The 13,184-nt window shown below is 47.2% G+C and overlaps 1 protein-coding gene across 4 annotated transcripts in view; it reads left to right on the forward strand.

Annotated features, from left to right (window-relative positions):
- FRMPD4 (FERM and PDZ domain containing 4) overlaps positions 1-13,184 on the forward strand; it is an 854,311-nt gene that overhangs the window by 528,101 nt on the left and 313,026 nt on the right. The window contains exon 1 of one of the 4 annotated variants that reach the window (XM_032329885.1): positions 11,712-12,860. The exons of the other annotated variants lie outside the window; for them this stretch is intronic. The gene's annotated coding sequence lies outside the window, so the exon portion shown is untranslated. Of the gene's footprint in view, positions 1-11,711; positions 12,861-13,184 lie in introns of those variants that run through there. 4 annotated transcript variants of the gene reach the window in all.

Genomic DNA, 13,184 nt, shown 5'->3' on the forward strand with positions numbered 1-13,184 from the left:
GATTGGCTGGTTCTTCCTCCCTCCCCTTCTCTCTGCCACACCAAGCAAGGGAGCGGTACTTGGGGCAGGCTTTCAGCTCGCTAGCCCTGGTCTAGAGGCCCTCACATCCAGCAGGTGTTCTCCTAAGATGGGACGTTTACTGCGAGTCTGCATCATGGCAAACAGCCCATGTGACAACAGATCGTGGGCTTGCTTCCTCTAGACGCAGCTGGGGAGGGTAGATAGCCAGCGGAAGCCAGCCGATGGAGGCCAACTTGGAACACCTGCATGGGGTGAAGGAAGGTTCTTTGCCTTCTCTGCGGCTTCTGAATGTGGAGACTTTTGTGGGAGAATTTATGGGGTAAAAGAAGCCCGACTTTTGAGTCAGAAGGCCTAGGATCCAGTCTGAGCCCTACAGCTTTGTTCAGCAGGGCCTTGGGCAAGACGTGCCTCTGGGCCTTGGGTCTCGCAGCTCTGAAATGTGTGTGGCGGTGGGGCACACAGGAGGGGTTGATGAGGTGTTTGGGGCAATGGTTTTGCCATGAAGCCCGAGATCTGGTCCTATCTTTCTTGGCTTTGGTTCCTGGCTCCACGGTAGTAGAGCCTATGGTGGCCGTGAAATTGTGAGTTTGTTTTCAGCCTGCACGGCTTTCGTTTTGCTCCTGCTTTTCTTCCATTCCTAGGCTCTTTCCCGGGTTCTGGGCTTTCCTGCCATCCTCCGTGGGGGCCTGTCTCTTTGGGGAGAGGCCACGTTGTGTACTTCCACAAGTTCTGGGCCCATATATGTCCTCCCCCTCCTGCATCCTTACTAGTTCACCGGGCTTGACCCCCCGTTCCATGAGTCGATCCCAGATGGGGGTTGGGGGTGTCTGCCTGTGCCAGCTCAGGGAAGGGGCTGGCAGCCATGAGAGCTGAGGACATGGGAAGGAGAGAGCTTGGTGTTTTAGAGTCTTTTTATGAAGCTTTCCACAACTTTCGTCTTGCCTCTGCCCTGTCTTATTTTCTGCTGCATTATTTTCTGCTTCATTTTCTTATTTTCTGCTACATTTCCTCCTCCCTAAGTCATTCCTGTTTTTCATTTGCGCACTCGCTCATTCATTCAATAGGCCCATGCAGCAGGCTCTGCCCGTTACTGGAGATAGACAGATAAATAACCGCTCTCCCGCCCTCCAAAGCTCAGAGTCGCAAATACATAAGTAATGGTCTTTCTTACTCTTGCGCGAGGGAATTATAGAGAATCAGCGCGGGGTGCTACTAACTTGGCCCTGCATTTCAGGAAAGCATGGGCCCTGAGAACTATTGCACTGGGCCTGCAAGGCTCCAGAGGGGTTGGCCAGGTTAAGAGGGGGGGTGAGGAGGTTTCTATCAAGGCAAAGGTTATGTCCAGCCTTGTAAGGGTCATAGAAGGTAGTGAAGGTAGGCGGGACCCAGGCTTTTGACCTAAAGCGGAGGCCGCACGGTGAAGAATCTCATGCAGTATAATCGCGGACTCGAACTGTATACTGAAGGCCACTGGCACTGGGTAGGATTGTGTAAGGGGGGAAACTGGACTGGATTACATTAGGAAAACCCAACTCCAGTGGCAGAGACACTGTCCCCATCTTGATCTCTCTCTCTCTCTTTCTCTGACTAAATAAAGAATAATAATAATAAAAATCAAAGCCAAATATTCCTCTTAGGACGTTCTTGTCCCCTGACACCTGCTTCCTCTTCTCACTGACACCCTCAGACCTTCACTTGCGCCCACTGCCCCTCCCCCACTCGGCCTCCTACTTGACTTGAGCTGCCACACTGATGCCATCACCAGGGCATTGACCTTGAACTGCCGATCCAGGCCAGACACTTTCTCCTCCTGGCACAGGCCAGAGCTTGGCTGAGGGGTTGGTTATAATGGTGGTTAGGTGCCAGGCCCCTGGGGTAGAGACAGTGGCTACATCTCCATGCCTCAGTTTCCCTCCCCCCAACAAGCCTGGAGGCAGGCGCTCACAGAAGTGCAGTATACAGGGCACCTGGGTGGCTCAGTTGATTAAGCAACTGCCTTCGGCTCAGGTCATGATCCTGGAGTCCCAGGATCAAGTCCCACATCAGACCCTCTGCTCATCAGAGAGCCGGCTTCTCCCTCTGCCCCTCGCCCCTTTCATGCTCCCTATCTCTCAAATAAATAAAATCTTAAAAAAAAAAAAAAGAAGTGTACAATATAGAACGGAGACCTTGCAGCCCAGTGCTTAAGGCTTTACCTTTATGGGGAGCTGGATATGAGTCTGTGTACAAGAGCTAATGTTATGAGGGAAGGAAAAAAGAAAAAAAAAAAAAAGAGGCTGAATGCAATGTGCCTGTGAAGGCAAAATCAGCTAGCATGAGCTCTACATGCCATGTTGTTTTCAAGAACAGGAAGGCCAGTTGCAACCTAAGAAAAGAAAAATAGTACCCAAGAGCGGTTTGCGGAGTACTAGCCAGTGAGGGAACATGTTTTACGTTTTCTGGTATTTGTTGTTGTTTTGTTGTTGATTTTGCTCGTCAGCCGATTAGAAACATATAAACACAAACTGTTCTCTAAAAACAAGATGATGTGTAGGAGAAGCTATAAGTGAACACCCAGGTTACACAAAGTGTAGGATAGATTCCGACTGACGTTAAATGTCGTCTGCCTCTTCCGTGGCTCTTTCCCTCTTTCCCTCCCGCCCTCCACACGCCCTTCTTTAGAAACTAGCCTAGAAAACTGGACTTCGTGGTAGCATAGAGAGTGCATTCTGTACTTTTGGCATTTTGAGGGCACACTCTGGTCTATGTAAGGGCATTTGAAAATTAAACTCAAAGTTCTTTTCATTTTGACCTTTTTTAAATTCATGAAATCATGCGTGTATTTGGAATCACACTGGTCTGTCTCTACGCCATTCTTACGAAACAGTATTTTGGAGCACGAGTGATATCACGTCATTATTTTGGGCCTCCTTTTGGTGTGAGTTGATTTCAAATTCAGCACGTCTGTTTGGGTTTGGTACTGTCTCAACACAAAAATGAGGAAATCACAGTGGCGCTTGTGCAAGGGAGGGTGGGAAGTGGATTCAAATGTGTAATTATGTTACATGACGAGTGTCCCTGTAAAATGCCAGGCTGGCCAAGTATCTAGTCTGCGGCATTCTGGGGTGGCTGCAAGGAGGAGGTGGCATTGGAAGAGAAATACCTCGCAGTTCAATAGTTGGAGAGAAATAGGAAGCGGAAAGCCTACCCATAAAATGCCTGTTGTTTTCAAGGAAATTATTTCATGGAGCCTGAGTGCTGATCAGTGAGGAGGGTTGAGGACAAATTCCAACAGGCCTCGTTACTATGCTAAAGAGTTTAGTCTCAGTCGTTGTCACCATCTAAATCATCAATTCAGGGTATTGATTCTCCTCCTGCATATTATATAATATATAATTTTTGCCTCCTGTGTAAGACTTAATGGGTCTATTTTGGGTTGGCCTGAACTTTTGCTTGTCAAAGAGTTTCCTAGTATTGAGCAAATGCTCTTTCTCTCCCTATAATGTTCCTGTTTAAAAGGAAAAAAAAAATCTATACTGTTCCACAGTAACATAATTCACGTGTCCACAGGGAATTTGCTTCACATCGGTGCCTTTATTCATAGATTTTGAACTGGAGAAGTCGATGAAGAAAAGCGACAAAAAAGCCGAATGGGTTGGGAGTTTTTCTAGCAATTTCAACCCTGGAAGCTCCCATCAGTAGTTCCAGAGCTCAGGGCCTCTCTGCCCTTGAGTTTGACCCTGTGGAGGCAGGAGCCCCTGCTGGGAGCAGGCGAATGTGCTGCAGAGGCTTTGCTGGGAGTGCCCAGGGGAGCCCCAGGTGGCAGGTCTCTGTGGCATCCCAGTGTACTGCCCTTCCTCGCCAACCCCTGCCGTTCCTAGAAAATGTCTTGGGAGCAGGTAAGGGTTCTGGAAGATTCCTGCAAGATCTTACAAGTGTCTTAAAGACAAAGGGATTTGGCGAGAATAAGGGAAGTTTTCTGCGAACCTTGGGCTGTAATCAGAAACTGTCCAGTTTGTTCAGCCTTTGAGCCGGGCATTGCTGCAATTGCACGAACCCAAAGTTTTTCCAGAAACATATTTGTAATATGTTTCTTGATTGCTTTATGTTTGGGGATATCATATCCTTAAGAATATTTGGAACTGGGGTGCCTGGGTGGCTCAGTCGTTAAGCGTCTGCCTTTGGCTCAGCTCATGATCCCAGGGTCCTGGGATAGGGTCCTGGGATCCAGTCCTGCATCCAGCTCCCTGCTTGGCGGGAAGCCTGCTTCTCCCTCCCCACTCCCTGTGCTTGTGTTCCCTCTCTCGCTGTGTGTCTCTCTATCAAATAAATACATAAAATCTTTTTTTAAAAAAAAAGATTATTTACTTATTTATTTGACAGACCGAGATCACAAGTAGGCAGAGAGGCAGGCAGAGAGAGAGAGGGGGAAGCAGCCTCCCCCCGAGCAGAGCCCGATGCAGGGCTGGCTCCCAGGACCCTATCCCAGGACCCTGGGATCAGGACCTGAGCCAAAAGCAGAAGCTTTAACCCACTGAGCCACCCAGGTGCCCCGATAAAATCTTAAAAAAAAAAAAAAAAGTTTGGAACCCAGAATGCTGCTGTATGTTTAGGGAAATACAAAAATAGAGCCAGGCTACTGTGTGGTCTGGGAGCCAGAGGGCATATGAGATTATTGCCAGGAGGAAGTTCTCTCTCTTAGGAAAGTGTGTTGGTGGTCATGAGACAGGTAACTCAGTGATATATTACATGTCCCTTTTGACCTCGGCTTCAGGGCCCTGTTACACTAGATTGCCGTAGTGGTCTTCAGTTTAGGTTTTTTTGTAAAACGATCTCCTTTCCTTTGATTTGAATTTTCGTACTTTTATACCTATAGCAGTGTTTTCTTTGGATCATTGGTTCTTTGTATATGTCATCTCAGTAACATGTGGATTGCGAATATGTGTAACGCAGAATTAGTTCCCCGTATCCCATTGCTTCATGTCCCCTGTCACATCCAGATCAGATGGTGATGGTTACATCCAGTGCTTACAGTGGACAGGGTGACACGTTCGAGAGGCCCGTGTAATGACAAGAAGGGGCTGGGTGGAAACATGGGAAGTCGACGAGAAACGTGTCCCTAATTAAACGATATTTTCTAAATTAACTTACTTGTTGCTTAAAGAATCAAGCCTGAAATTCCTCTATTAAGAGTTTCTTTTGGTTCCATTTTTAAAATTGGTATGTCAAAGACATCAACTTGTTAGGAAGCCATGATCACGATGATTACAAGCATTTATAAGCCGAAGACCGGGATTCCCACTTTGTAGAGTTCTTGATTCTCCATAGAATCCACAAGAAAGCCCCCGTTTAGCAGGGAACTGGGGCTAAGAAAGGCTCCATTATTTGCCGCAAGGTGCAAGGAGGTGCCTGAGTGGGTCTACACGCCTTGGTGCACACCCCACAATTTACCTCCACTTGCTCTGCGGGAGGGGTGCGGAGGGGGAAGAACTCTCCTGCCTTCGGGCAAAGAGAACTTCTGAGCTCAGTTCTCATATGTGGTTTCTGGGAAGAGGAAGCGTAAGCCCAGAGCTTAGCACAGTGGCTGGCACGTGAGATCAGTATATATTCTTGTGATGGCAGCAAAGAGTAAATAGGCTTCCTGGGTCCTGACATAGTGAATAAAATTACAGGCTGCTCAGTGAAATTGAATTTCAGATAAACAACAAATAATTCTTTTTAGTACAGTATGGCCCATGCAATATTTGGGAAATATTTATACCAAAGAGTATTATCCATGCATTATTTGGGAGATATGCTAAAGCCTTCTCAGTTCAGCAGTAAGTACCGTGCGTAGGCGGGCCTTCTGTATCCCATCATCCAATCCCAAATCAGAATAACGGGCAGAGTGGTTGCCTGGGATAAGTGCTTGAAATACTTCCAGAAACAGCTCTGCTTCTCTGTGCAGAAGGCTCAGCCACTCCGTGTCTCTTCACGAGACACGAGGCTTCACGAGAAGCCTGAATTCCCTCAGTTTCTTGATTTTATTGGGATCTCCTGTCTCTTTGCTTAGATTACCTCCATCATGGGCAGCCTCTTGGTATCTGACCTATGGTAACGTTTGGAAATTGCTGAATACCTGTGAGCCTTACAGTGGTGCTTCTCAACCTTGTCTGAATGTTAGTAGTACCTGAGGATCTTTTAAAGATTTTTTATTGATTGATTTGGGAGTGGGGGCAGGGAGTGAAAGAAAGAGAGAATCCCACATGAGGGTCTTTCAAAAGTCCTAATGCCCTGGTCCCAGCCTAGACCAATTATGTCAGTATCTCTTGGGTGGGAAAAGGCATGAGTGTTCTTCTTCTTCTTCTTCTTCTTCTTTTTTTTTTAAGATTTTATTTATTTATTTGACACAGAGAGAAAACACAAGCAAGGGTAGCTGCAGACAGAGGGAGAGGGAGAGGGAGAAGCAGGCTCTCTGCTGAGCAGGGATGTGGGTCTCTATCCCAGAACCCTGGGATCATGACCTGAGCCAAAGGCAGACGCTTAACCCACTGAGCCACCCAGGCGGCCCCAAGGCATAAGTATTCTTAATGCTTCCTGCATGATTCCAATGTATCACCTGTGATGGGACCGCTCTGCTTGGCTCACAGGCCCCCTGTATGCTTGGCTCTAATGCAAGGATGTCACCACCTCCTAGCCCTTTCTCCATTGTTTCTTGCCTCAGCTTTCTGGTTCCATCCTGAGTCCATCCAAACCATCTGTATCTGTCACTTTCTGCAGTTGCAAAGTGGGTGTGTTGGATTCTCCTAGCACTCTGTCTAGGTTAGACCATTGCCTTTTACTCTAGGTTGTGCATCTTGGGCCCACACACTGTTAATAAATTTGGAAAAGGCCCCTAGGAAGGTCCAGGGCATTTTCCCTTTTTGTCCCACGCTGATAGAGCTGCCCTTCTTTTCAGGAGGGTTTGAGGCCCTTAGAGAAGGAAAGTGAGCTCAGAGATAGAAATGTCCATGACTGAATAAATAGTGACATCAGTCCTGGAGTACTACAGGGCCTTGGCACCATCTGGGAAGGCTTCCAGGAGAACCAGGGGCTCAAAGTCCCCCACCCGTGGCCATGAGGTCCCTGATGGAGCAGAGATGCACTTTAGAGCTTTGGGAACCAGTCCTGCTGAGTGAGCTCCTGCTGCTGCCTCACCAGATGCTTCTACAGTTATAGGACACCTCCATTTGGTTTGGATATTCCTCAAGTTGGAAATGCCCAAGTTAGCCCTGGATTTGTAAAGTTAAGTGTATAATCGCAATACGTTTGTTTTCTCTGGGCAAGTTGACTCAACCACTTCTCTGTATGTTCTGCCGAAGTATTGGAGTTTGTAACTGATTGCCTAGTAGAAAGAAAATAGTTCATTTTTCAGAGAGAGTGTTTCATATCCCTTGGCAGGGACCAGGTATATAACTTTAACCTGGGTATTTAAAAATGTAAATTCTCAATATATTCTGTTGCCTTCTTTGCATTTTAATGAAAATGGAGCCTTTAAGAGAGATCAGTCATTGAGTACTAATCAGATACTGATTGCTTAAACTCTACAAAGTGTTTGATTTTAAAAACCTCAGTCCCATCTAATAAATGGTGGGAGTTTATCAAAGCAAGTGGCGTATACTTTTCCTCTCTATTTTGATTCAGAGGTGTAACAATTTCTACCTGCTGGTTTAAATTGGCCCTGAGAACACCTTTTGTGTTAAGCCCACTCACAGCTAGAAGGAACCCACATCAACCTGACAATAAAATAATATCTCCCAACTAAACAAAGTCAAAAAACCAATGGAACAAATTGTTCTGTCGATAATCCAAAGCTGAAACTGTGTGGTCTCCCGCTATTTTTAGAACTTGAGAGGAAAAGATTCCTCCTTATTGTAAAAACGATACAATTAAATATGAAGTCGGCCACTGGGAAACTCAAGAGTTCCCTTTGAGCACCATTTTGTGGCTCCGTTTTCCTTTTATTAAAGCAGAAAATGAAGCCCACAAAGGCGGCAATGCTTCAAAGGAGAAACAGAGAGTTCTGTGTTCACCGGGTAACCTCGACACACCGGTCAGCTGGTGGTTCAGGCAACCTGTGTTACCATCTGCATGAACGTGGACAAGCAGATCGACCTCATTATGCTCCAAATGCAGAAAAACTGTGACTTTGCTGTCCCTGAATTTACCGATAGCTTTACATTCAGTTCAAGTTTCTTTATAGTTTTGTTGGAGTTCCACAAGGGGAACTCTAGAAATTTTTGGCGAGAAATTATTCTAATTTCGCAGGAAAGTAGATTAGTCCTTTGACTAGTCATCCAGAAAATCAAGGTGAGCATTTCTCAATCTTTGGAAAGATAAGAATCGTGGACTTCAGTCAGACTAGATAGAGGTGAGAGAGGTGTTCGTCTTGGTCCGGAATAAGAAAGCCGAAGTTCACATGGAAATCAAACTCTCGCTATTTTATTTCATTTTATTTTTTTTCAATTTTATTTATTTATTTGACAGAGAGATATCACAAGTAGGCAGAGAGGCAGGCAGAGAGAGAGGGGGAAGCAGGCTCCCCGCTGAGCAGAGAGCCCGATGTGGGACTCGATCCCAGGACCCTGAGATCATGACCTGGGCCAAAGGCAGAGGCTTAACCCACTGAGCCACCCAGGCGCCCCAAACTCTCGCTATTTTAAATACAGAATCCAGTGTGCCTGGGACGATGAGGAGGTGAGATAGGGTCATGCACGTGGAGAGTTGGAGACAGTCTGTGAGAGAGAGAGACAGAGAGAAAATGTTTAGATTTTGATAGTCATCGATCTTTTTTCTTGGTGTCTGGCATCTGTGGAAAAGTGGCAGCTTGGTTTTCATACCGTCTGTGGCTCAGGGCCCCCCACCTCCCAACCCCTGCCTCTGAAGAGAAGAGATGACTTTATGCTCTGCTCCTGGCATCTCTGTTCTTGGTTTTCTTTCCCTGAGTTGCCTCAACTCCTTCGCTATATTATAACACCCTTGAAGACAAAGATCTTGCCTTCCTTGCCTCGGAATCCCCTGAGGCTAACACCGTGTCCGGCACTTACTTGTACGGCCATTTCTCCTCCGCTCTGTCTGGCCTACAATCACGTGCCCTGCCTTTGGGTGTTCCTGTGTTGACCTCACGTCTTTCTGGGCTTGGCTTGTCTATCCAGTGGCATCTGTGGCTGTGGTAGGGCTTACTCTCCTCTGGGAGGAGCCAAAGGAAGGAGAAAGTCTGCCAAGATGATTGATGGGTTCATAGAAGTTCACCCACCTAGGCCATTCGCCTTGCTGGCTCATCAGAGGTCTGCTGTGGAAGAGACTGTAACTAACTTAGTGGCGTCATCAGGACTCACGTATTCGCTCGACTCTTTCCGGTCAGAAGCCCCGCGTGGGATGGCTCGATTTTCTGCTGAGGGTCTCACGTGGCTAAATTCAAGGTATCCGCCAGGACTGTGACCCACAGCCTGTAGAGCTTGGGGGCTGCTTCAGGCTCCCTGTTTGTGGGCAGAAGTCCATCCCTCGCATCTGTAGGACAGAGGTATCCATGTCTCCAACTTGTATTTCCTCCGTCTTCAAGCCAACAATGGCACACGGAATCTTCTTCAGGCTTCTGGGCTCTGACTTCCTCTTCCACCTTCTCCTTTGGCCGTCAGTGCTTATGTCATTCCACTGGACCCATTGGGGCCATCTAGGATCACCTTCCTAGTGCAAGGCCAGCCCGTGAGTCACCTTACCTTCACTACCGTACTGCAGTTCCATCGACAGTGTCTGGAAGCCCCAGTCAGAGAGCAGAAGGTGAAGGTCATGGGAGTCAGCCGGTTGTTTGCAGTCTCTGCTGGTACTTCACGGGCCCGTCATCTTTGGTGTTTCCTCAGATTCTCTCCCCTAAGGTGTTTGGGAAGATTGGGTTCATGGGTTAAAAAGCCCCAGGCTATTCCTGATGGGTCTGACGTCCCTCTCGTCAAGTCCTGCAATGTCATGTTGTGGGATTTTGGCTGAGGTATTCCTTTGGGAAATAAGGAAAGACATCCTCGATTCTAAGAACATGAGCCCCATCTGGTCTGGAGGAATGATCTATTATTCATTTCCATGTCCCCTGATGGGCAGCCTGGAATCTGGGCCATGGGAGGCAGTCTGGAAAGGCTGCCGTGAAGAAATGAATGGATAAATGAATTGATCAGTCCTGAGAGTCTTTTACCAAGTGATAGAACTGCTATTTTTGAACAGATATAGGTAGTCATCATTTCCCAACAGCTGTTTCCATACGCGCCCACACACTGGAAGGCGTCCTCTGATTTTCCAGGCTATGTGTGAGCAATCATTATCATAAGTACCTTTTCAGAAAGTGGGTTGGGATATTTGCCTAAAAATGTCCTTTCCTAGTCCTTGAAGCTAACCTGTGCATCTATGTCTCCTCTGCCTCACCACTCCTGCCTCCCCGTCTTACGCTAATGGTTTTGAGTATCTGTGCCAGGATTAGAAATTGCATCCGTATACTTTGGCCTATAACTCTAAGGAGCCACTACATTTTACTTTAAGTTAGGCATTTATTAACTATTTGTTGAAAAAAATCTCTTAAGGACACTTTTAAGTTCTGATTAACTTAAAGGGTGAGGCTGATATCGCTTGGTATTTATTCCCAGTACATCAGTGCGCACACACACACGCACGCGCGCGCACGCACTCACTCACCTGAAAAAATGTTTTATTAATCCCTGGAGGGCAAATAGGCTATAGCTTCAAAGAGACACTCATAGAAGGTAATGTCGCCCTGTACCAAATCTTATGCTAGGTTTTGTACTAGATTTCTTTTTTCTTTCTGTTTCAAAAATGTCATTCTATGCAACAGAAATCTTAAATAATCATATTAACCCAGGTCCTAGGTACCTGAATCTAGGAGAAAACATAGAGTTGATTCAAGCTTGATGGGTCGATGTGAAAATTCTGGTCATCAGAAAAACATTGATTTTTGTCATACATTATTTATTGGGTGAATTATACTTCACAAATTAACACCTGTTTTATACATCATTGTCTCGTGAGTGGGATTAGCATGACATTCCAGAGACGTGCAGAAGCCCTCGGTCCAGTGACCAAAATAGTGTCTGGACCTGCGGATTAGAGAATTTCTTGGATCACCGTGGCATCTACTCAGCATTCCCTGTGAAATATTGCCCCAGATCCAAACTGTTTCCTCCCGATGGGGAGCTTGCCACCTCCGTGGCGTGTCTGGCAGCGTCCGTCATCTCAGCCCTTAGAATGAGAGTCACGGAAAACCTCCCTGCTTCATCCAAATGTGTATTCCCCAAATGCAGAGGTCCCAAAGAAGGTTCGGGAAAGTCCCCGTCAAGGCACACTGTCCTGAAGGCCTGGGCTCAAAGGCCCCCATAACAGGCAGCCCATCCACATTTCCTCCTCAAACCATGCTGTACAGTGGGGGCAATTTGGAGGAAGAAAAATAGCAGTGTGATCATAGTGTCTTCTCCACTCAATCAAGTATGAGCTATACGTGAGGGGGACATGTAAAATTAAATGTACCAAGCAGACCGGCTTTCCGTCACTGCTGGTAGCAGGTCGTTTTAATCAGATGGGATGCTGGCCGTGGCCTGGTAGGCACGCGTTCTTATGTTCTAGGACATCATGCACTTTTTGTACAGTGGGTTTTTATTAAGCTTGTATTTAATGTTATCTATCACAGAAGGATTAAAGCCAGGGTGGTCTGTGTTCATGAATCCGTTTCTAATAACGGCCCACAGAGCAGTTACTTGTCAGGATAAAGCTGACACTCCACAGTTCATCAGCTACTGGTTTTCTCCCCGTCTCGAAAGTTGCTGATTAAAAGAGAAAAGCGACGCCAGGCAACACTTCTATCCCCCCCTGCACCCCTGGGTGCGCACGGCAGCAGCTTGCAAAAAGGTGCTTCTCCTCGCACAGGACGTCACCGCGTGTCAGGTGCACGGGAGCGCGTGTGGCTTGGAGGAAGGGCGGCTGCAGGAGTGCGGTGGGTGTTGGCAGGGGTTCAGCCGTGAAATGGAAGCTCGCCGTGTAATAAAATCTCCTGGGAATGCACAGGATGCCTGGGCATTAGGCATGCTCCTCGTGTTTCACATAAATGCATCCTGTTCTCAGGAGCGGAGGGGCAGTGCGTTCGCACCGGCTCATTCAAATTGAATGTAGGTAAAAGGAGAGTCCCGAGCAAACAGAGCAGTCTGGCGTTTCTGAAGGCGGGAGCAAGGTCAAGCTGCTGGCTGCGTTCTCTGTTGTTTATTGGGCGTTTATTTGCTCTCCTTTTGCACACTCCACGCACGTTGCAAAGAGGCAGCGCTGGGCGGACTGATGCCTGCTCGGCTCAGGCATCCAGGCGATTTTGGCCGGACTCTTCTGGGTAATAAAGTTCAAGGCTTCATACGTGGCTTCATCTGTTGTGCCCAAGCCTGGCGTGGGTAATGTTTGGCTGGAAGACAAAGCTCCTCCAGAGGGGGCAGTTTGTATTGGGTTGGTTTTTTTTTCCCCCCTGTCTTTTGTTCTTCTTTATCAGTGTTCCAGCTTTAAGTTTGGCACAGCGAGAGTGAGGAGAGCGAGCCTGTAAAAAGCCTTTTGCAACATGCTTTTTCCATTAGGTTTCACAGGAGCGGAGTATCACCGGCAGCAGTGGCTTGCTTGCTCTCTAGTCTTGTGCTGTGAGGAATAAAGACACTGTAGGGCGGTGAACCTGAACTTGGCCCGTTCATCCATACTGTATAGAGGGATTGCATAGAGTGGAGTCAAATGCCACTCGGGGGTGAACTACACGCATCAACTTGCGTTCCTGCTGGATATCGTAGGAAGAGCCCTTGACAGAATCCAGTAATTAAAAGGTAAAGCATGAAATGTGTGCTCCGTGTAGGAAATGTGGGCTGAGGGGGAATGCATGGGCAAAGGGGGACTTGTTTCATTTCGTTTGGAATGATACGTTCCTAGATTTTATTGCCAGCGGAGCAGAAGAAGAAGGGGAGAGATTGCAACTTGCTGTTGACTTAGGGTGTAGTATGATCCTGACGTTCCCACATGCTGCTGGACTATTCTTGTCCCCGAGCACTCAGAACTATACGGGACTTCTGTCCTTGAGACAGGAGTATTGTCGGTGGGAACCTGGGTAGAAGTAAAGTTGTCGCCATGGAAATGGAAGGGCACTCTTCGGT

This window comes from Mustela erminea, chromosome X, assembly GCF_009829155.1.
Source record: "Mustela erminea isolate mMusErm1 chromosome X, mMusErm1.Pri, whole genome shotgun sequence".
Taxonomy (NCBI): Eukaryota; Metazoa; Chordata; class Mammalia; order Carnivora; family Mustelidae; genus Mustela; species Mustela erminea.